The following is a 7,677-nucleotide window of genomic DNA, read 5'->3' as shown; positions in this document are numbered from 1 at the left end:
CTTCTCTAACAGTGATCCATTTATCTCCACACAAACACACACACACACTGCTCATCTCTTTTGATGCATTCACTGCCTTCTTCATCCTATTTCCTAAGCAATGCCCTGAATCATCACAATGTGCAACTCAGCTATTGGCTACAACGCCTGAGCATCCGCCCAGTCCTCCAATCCATTACAGGCCTGTATATGAGTCTGTGATCTGGCTCCAGCCTTCACTCTTGCTCATCATCCTCTTCTGGGCACTATTTTCTCTTTCTTCTCTCCGTTTCATCATCCCCACCTTCTCCATTCTGACACTATTGTCTTTCTGCCTGCCCCTCCCCCTCCTTCATTCCCTTTCCCTGCAGATATCAGGTGTGTTACTTGAGCCCCATATCAATAGTTTATCACACTGGGACATCCAATCTACGGAGCATGGCAAAACCCTCCTGTGGAGAGTTGCAGTGGACATTTTGTGTCTGCGTTGGTATGTGTGAAAAGAAAAAGAGCAAGACAGAATAAAGGGTCGGAAAATGTGATGCTGAAGCAAAGGGGTTTAGAGCTGGCTAATAAAACTGGCAGATAATTTGATGTATGTGAAGTTTCTGTATCAGAAAAAAAGAAAGAAAGAAAGAAAGAAAAGACTACATAAAGCATTGCTTTTCTGAAATATACAGGTTTGTAACTTTATGTATGAATAAAACCAAACTAGAGTGAACACTGTATAAAAACCTTTTTATAATGCAAAGTTGGAAAAAGTTTTTACTGTGCTTCATGTCCTGTACTGACATCTAAAGAACAAATAAGAGCATTGCAATGATGCAGGACTGTCTTAAGATGTGTTTAAAATTGTGAACAAAAGCATTGCTGAACAAATTCTCAGGAGTTTGCATTAGTTTTACATGAATATATCAATTTAACAAGAATATAAAATAAATAAAAACAATGAATTGAAATCATCTTGCTAAATAGTTTAATTGTTTGTTAAATAGGTAAAATGTTCAATAACTTCAATTTTTTCATTTTAAGTTGATAGCTTAACTTTAGTGGCGTCAAGCTTTGGTCCAAATTAACCAGTTCTTTCATTTCAGCTCAGTAAAGTCTCTATTATGACACTAGGCTGTGTTGACTAAGGTGTTTTTGGAGAGCAAGGCAGGCTGTATGATATAAAAGAGGGGATTGTGTTAAAAAAAAAGAAAGAATTTTAATTTAATTTAACATTCAAACATCAAAGTTACACATATAGCTAACAAAGTATGTCAGATATTGTTGGCCTACACGTTGGTCTGTCCATCCCAAACTTTTATAGATGCACATATCAGTTGCTTACAGTATTTAGGAAAATTATACAATTGCTAATAGATTTCTCATGCAACATAGAATCAGCTTGCTTGTGGCTGTAGTAAAGCTGGGACTCTTGTGGTTCAGAGAACATTTAAAACTTTCTGTGATAAAGTTCCCAAAAGTCAAAAAAGATATGCAACATTTCAAACATTCGTACAGCAGCAAACTGTCTTTCACGATAAGGATAAAGGACATGGAAAGATAAAAAAAAATGTTCTTTACTTGAAGTGCAGTCCTTCTATCTTTGTGTATCTCGTTCTTTGTGCTCATGTGTTCTGCTTTGTCACAACTGGTTCAACCAGGTTGTTGGCCAAAACCCACAAAAGGAGTGGTAGTTGTTCTTTAGTTTTTTTGCTTTCCTGCATGAACATAACATCAACAATGGATTCCTTCAACAATGAAAGTATTTTTTTATTGTTGCTTTTGGTTTTATAAAACTTTTAAGTTTTATTTCTTTGTTTTTTTTTGTTTTTTTTTCCTTTTCTTTTTTTGGCCTTTAATGTTTTGTACAATAAGTGAATGCTTAGCATAGATGCTGTATTAGCTTTGAAAGGTTCAAGTATTAATTCACATTTAATATCACATTTAATTAACAGTGTTTTATCAACCTACACAACATTTCTGATGTGAAATCCTAAGAATTTACATGGTAATTTTATTTATTTAGCTTGCAGCAGGAAATAATTATGATTTTATTACCAGCTCACTTCCAGATCTCCCTGAACTCTTATGTCACTCTTAAAAATTGTTTACAGAGTTGCCACCAAGTGAAGGACATTTTCTAGGTGCCAAAGTACAGATCAGAAGGGCTTGGCCTCTCTGAAAACTCCAGTTCAGTGATTTCTTTGTGTACAGTGTTTAATATTATTTAAAGGTTCAGAAAATCTACAGTAATCTGCTTCCATGGACAAGCATTTAAGTAAAATAGCTGTAATCTATTGGCTTTCCAACAAATCTTTAATGAAGTGAAAGACAAATGAAAATTTGTATTCAATTTGGAAATTATGGAACCACCTCTGACCTCCATGCCTTTGTCCCCTCACATTCACAGCTTTGGTATTATCTTCAACAATAACGTCTCCGTTGAGCGACACATTAACCAAATCACCAAAACAGCATTCTTCCACCAGAAACGCATCATCTGTATCTGTCCACCTCCTCCGTTTTCTGCAGTTGAAACCTTCATCCATGCTTTTGTCACTCCTCTGATACCAACCATCTTTCTATGCCCTTCATGAACAAGTACAGAACTTGGGGGACTGAGCTTTGTTACCTGCTGATATGGACTACTCTCTGGAACTGGATTACTCTGACCTGACCTTATTATTATTATTATTAGTAGTAGTAGTAGTAGTAGTAGTAGTAGTAGTAGTATTCCCATCTGTCTTGTTACACAGTTCAACACCATCTGTTATTGTATGAGAGAGTGTTAGTGTGCATAATACACAGCAAAAAGATTTATTGCAGAAGTATCTATACAGGTTTAAAGAAAATTTATATATATATATATATATATATATATGTGTGTGTGTGTGTGTGTGTGTGTGTGTGTGTGTGTTTCTGTATAACAATGCCACATTCTACATTTATTACAACCGTATGTTTGGTCAAGGTGTCAAACTGGTCTGCCTGCAGGTAAAACCGCCCATATATGGAAACATTTGAAGTATTATCAAACTGGAAGTAGTATTAAGCCAGTCCTAATCTGTTGAGGCTGCAAAAACTGATTTCTATTACTAAGTGAGAGGAATAAATGATCCATTTTGTTGTTTCCTGGAGGTATGTAGTGCCAGATTCTTTTCACAGCCTTGAGTAGGGTGTTGATCCACTACACAGGCAGAAGGAGTGTAAAGACTGATCAAAACCAACAAAAAAGAAACATTTAAGGGCAGGAGCTTAAATCTTAATCTGATGTGTTGTTGCAATAACAAAATATATGGAAAAAAAATAATAATAAAAACAAATTTCGTCACTAGATCATCATTAAATTCATGCAATAAGGAAAATACATTGAACCAGAGTTAAGTGTATTGAGCCATATTGTAACTTGAGTCAAGCAGATTAAAGCTGCAATAAGTGCGTTATATTTAATAGACATAGAAGGTCAAAAACATGCAATATAGCTTTCTAGGTCAAGGCCCCTGCAATTACAGTATGAGATTAACTAAATGAAGAGGAAGCTGCCCGAATACGTCTTTGTATCAAGTGGTATGGAAGTACCAAAGTGAAAAATTAAGGGTTTATGAAATTCATGCTTGTGACTACACAAGGCCAGGGAAGTTTATTTGTATAGCACATTTTATTTACAAGACCATTCAAAGTGCTTTAAAAATACATAAAATCATTACAGAAAGAAAGCATTAAGAAGTATAAAAGGCAGCAACAAATAGCAAAAATCACAATAAAATCATAATAAAATTATAGATTAAATGACAATGATTAAAAGTAAGATAAGTTAAAAGTTACGTGCAGATTTCATGCACAGGTGCATGAGAAAGGAAATGTTTCTAACCTGGATTCAAAAGTGTCTACAGTTGTCAAGTTAAGTCAATTTTATTTCTATAGCACAATTAAAACAACCACAGCTGACCGAAGTGCTGTACAGGACACACAATAAAAACATCAGACAGCAATAGCTGGTGAAAGTTTAATCTCCACTGGCAGTTTGTTCCACTTGTTTATCAGCACAACAGCTAAATGTTGCTTCTCCATGTTTAGTCTGGACTCTGGCCTAGATTAGCTCACTTGAGTCTTTGTAGCTAAGCTCTGCTAGGTTTATATTCTCTGAACATATCACAGATGTATTCTGGGCCTGTTTAGTCAAGTTTACTGTAAATTAGATACCCTCCATGATGTAAGATGTTTTTCAAAGTTAGTGAAAGTGAATCCTTTACAACAGGCCAACGCTGAATCCAGTCTTGAACCAATCTTGTGTGATATCTTGTAAGCCATACTTTTACTTGTCTAAGTAGTCATTTCTCAAGGCTGTCACTTTTCTTGCACTATACTGTATCTGGAGCTACAACAAACTAGCATCCTGCAAACCTAAAAACACCTCAGCACTGTGCAACCAACATGCTTAAGAATATACAGTATGAAGTGGATCAAACACTTCTTCAACTTAGTGAGGCTAAACACTGAACCAGCGCAAATATTTGTACTCATTTAAAGATAGCTACAGTGATTACATTAGAGGTGCATTCGTAGGAAGCACTTCTAATGTAATTCTGCACTTTAGAGTCAGGCTGAGGTGTGCCACGTTGCTGTATTTGTTTGGTGTAATATGTAATGTAGTGTAGAGTAGTGTTGTGACCACAAGGGGGAGATAAAACCCTGTTACCAAAGAGTTTGTCCTCAGCTCTCATTAGTTGGCACAATAAAGAAGTTACTGATGAAGATCAATCCAATGGCCTTTTCAGTATTTTTTTCTTATTTGAATTTATATTTATTTCAAGGGTTGTGCAAAGCATTTTTTTATTTGCCCACTACAACAGGATCCATGTCTGACTGAGATAATTAACAGATCAATTGGAACTTGGAAATATAGGTACATTACCCATCATGTAGAAATGTGTGCGGTAATATAAAAATTTGGCAAATATATTTCAAACAGAAGAAAAAATGTATAATTGTATAATCTTGTGCAGGGTCATCTAAATTAATGTAGAGCCTTGTAAGTGAGTAATAAACAATCCTTGGTGTATAGCAAACATGAGTCTGAGGTCAAAACATCAATGCTTTTTTTATTTATTTTTTTTTTTTTTTACATTCTCTATCTTGCTGTTTCTCACACCCCTCCCAATTTTTCTCTTTCTTTTTCTTCCTTTTGTCCCTCATGCTAGCACGCTCACTCTGTAATCAGCCTTCCCAGCCATTTTGTTTTGGTGCACCTTATCTCCTTTTGGTTTCCCTCTCTGTCATTACTCTTCCATTAGCTTTTCATCCTGGGGCTAAAACATTCACCTTATAGTCATAGCTATGCTCTAAACGTCTGCTTTGCAAGATAGCGCCTCACCTCCTGTCTCAAAATAAATTCATTCACATCACTGGAGTAAACTATAAACACACAAAGCTCTGCACAAAATATATTTATTGCTGCACATGCCTAAATTATATCCAGCCATACACTCAATGTTGCTGTTTTATGTTTGAATTAATATGAAATGGTAAAACAAGCATGTTTCGGTTTGTAAAATTACAGTGTAACAATGAGGCTGCTTAATAAGAGGATATGAGGGCCATTGCACAACCTTCAACATGCTCCTCTGTAGCTTGTTGACAGTGGCTGATGAGGTGTGTTTATCATCACTATCCTGTTATAAAAGCTATTCATCTTCAACTTTTCTACAGATGACGTGATGTCTGCTTTGAAAGTTTGCTTGCTTTCTGTTGGTTTGACTTTTACTTTCTTTACTAAACTGTTCCTGGTGCCATTTACCTCAACAAAAACCCACAGCATGAATAATGCACTGCTGTGCCCAACGGTTACAGACATTTATCTTCACTCATCCACAGGACTCCTTTCTGAAGTACACCAGACTTGTTTATGGTCATTTGCAAATTTGGTGCTGAATATTATAGTAAAGAGGAAACATTTAATGCTAAATCTCCTCTACAATGCTCATATTTGTGTGTGACAGATGATAGATGTTTTTGATGTGATTTAGCAGAGTTGTCAAACTCTTGCAGGACAGCATCGTTGTGTGTGTTGTTCTGTGATTAGATTATTGGAGCACATCACACACAGTACGATCAAAACTGTCAAATGCCTTACATTTTATCTTCACATGTGAGGTCTCAACCAGATAAAAAATCTCATTAAATTAAAAGAAAAAATCCCTATGTGTGTACCAGGCATTAGGCTAAATAAGGGTCAGAGTTGTTGTTGCAGTTTTTTTCTAGATTTCCTCCAAAACCAAACTTTACTTCAGACATAACACAGAGCAGCCTTAAAGACAACTTCTACAATATAAACTTACAAAAGGAGATCAGTTGCAAACAGAATAAAAGCTGGTAATCTATAATGCTGCTTGTGGCTCTGCTTCATTTAAAAAACTTCTTCATGTACAAAATACAAAAGAAAAAGAAGCACAAAATGTTCTTTAATGTGCAACTTTTAAACTACTTTAGTAAAAAAAAAAAAAAAAAAAAACTAAATGAAAAAGTTAAATATATTTAAGTTTCTCTCCCGAAATGCTCCAGAAGGTTCTGATTGGTGTGCAACCAGTTTTGACTCTTGTTTCCTGGATAACTGTGTGTTAATTGGGTTCCAGCTTTGTTGACTTGAATGATCAATACTGACTGCTAGCAGTTTGTAAATGAGCACCTGGTGTTGGCAACAGTACATGAGAGACATGTGAAGAGCTTTTGCACTAACAAATCTAAATTATCTTTTAAAATAGAACAAAAAGGCATTCTGTCAGTCAGTTCTCTTGGAGTATCTAAACTTTCCATTTTCTTTCCATTCTTCACTCTATAATGATACAGATCCCCACCCCCACCCCCCACCTCAGCACAGCCCCCGCTGTGAAGTGCTGTCTTCTCTTAAGACACACTTTTATTCCTTGTTTTTTAACACTGCATGAGATGTTTGGTTCTCTGTGTCTTTTTTTTTTCATTTTAATATACATATTTATTTCAAGATGATTATTTCAGTTATTGTGGTTTATTGGTTTCAGTGTGCATCACTTTGGAAATGTTTTGTTATGAAATGTGCTATATAAATGAAGTGATTGAGTTATTAAAGGTTTATTTTTGTAATTAGCATCTGTTTATAGAGTTCAGTTTATATTCTGCTTATTTTTACCTACATGTGATGACATAAACTTTTATTAGGCATGCACAAATTTGCCACTATTTAAATTCTAGAAAGCTAACTTTATAATAATATAGAGGAGGAGCACTTTTGCATGTTCCACAGTGTCTTATCTCTGAGCACTTAATGGGTCTGGTCAGGAAACCCAAATGGTCTGACATTTTATCCAACCAGCACTCTTTAGATGAGCTGGAACAACACCTAGAATCAGACTTTATCTCTTGACTTCTGTGAATTGCCACCAGCCAGGTTTTTTAGCTACTACTCAGTAGATTGATACGAACCATCAAAAAACCTTTTCCATGTATTTTTTTTATTGCATTGAATAATTAACAGTGAGGTATCCACCATCATTGTTGGAGACAATTTTCAATGTAATATTTTGTTAAACACAAATTGACTCTGCAGTAAAGAAAAGTTGAGGTATACATTTACCAAAATCCCTCAGTATACTTTCAAATCCTCATCACTTTCAAACTCCTCACCTGACCTCCAATTTTCCTCTCATTTTCTTCCTCCCTCCATCTCGGTGAGCA

Source organism: Melanotaenia boesemani, chromosome 4, assembly GCF_017639745.1.
Source record: "Melanotaenia boesemani isolate fMelBoe1 chromosome 4, fMelBoe1.pri, whole genome shotgun sequence".
In the NCBI taxonomy this organism is placed as follows: domain Eukaryota; kingdom Metazoa; phylum Chordata; class Actinopteri; order Atheriniformes; family Melanotaeniidae; genus Melanotaenia; species Melanotaenia boesemani.
Note: the sequence above shows the minus strand (reverse complement) of the source record.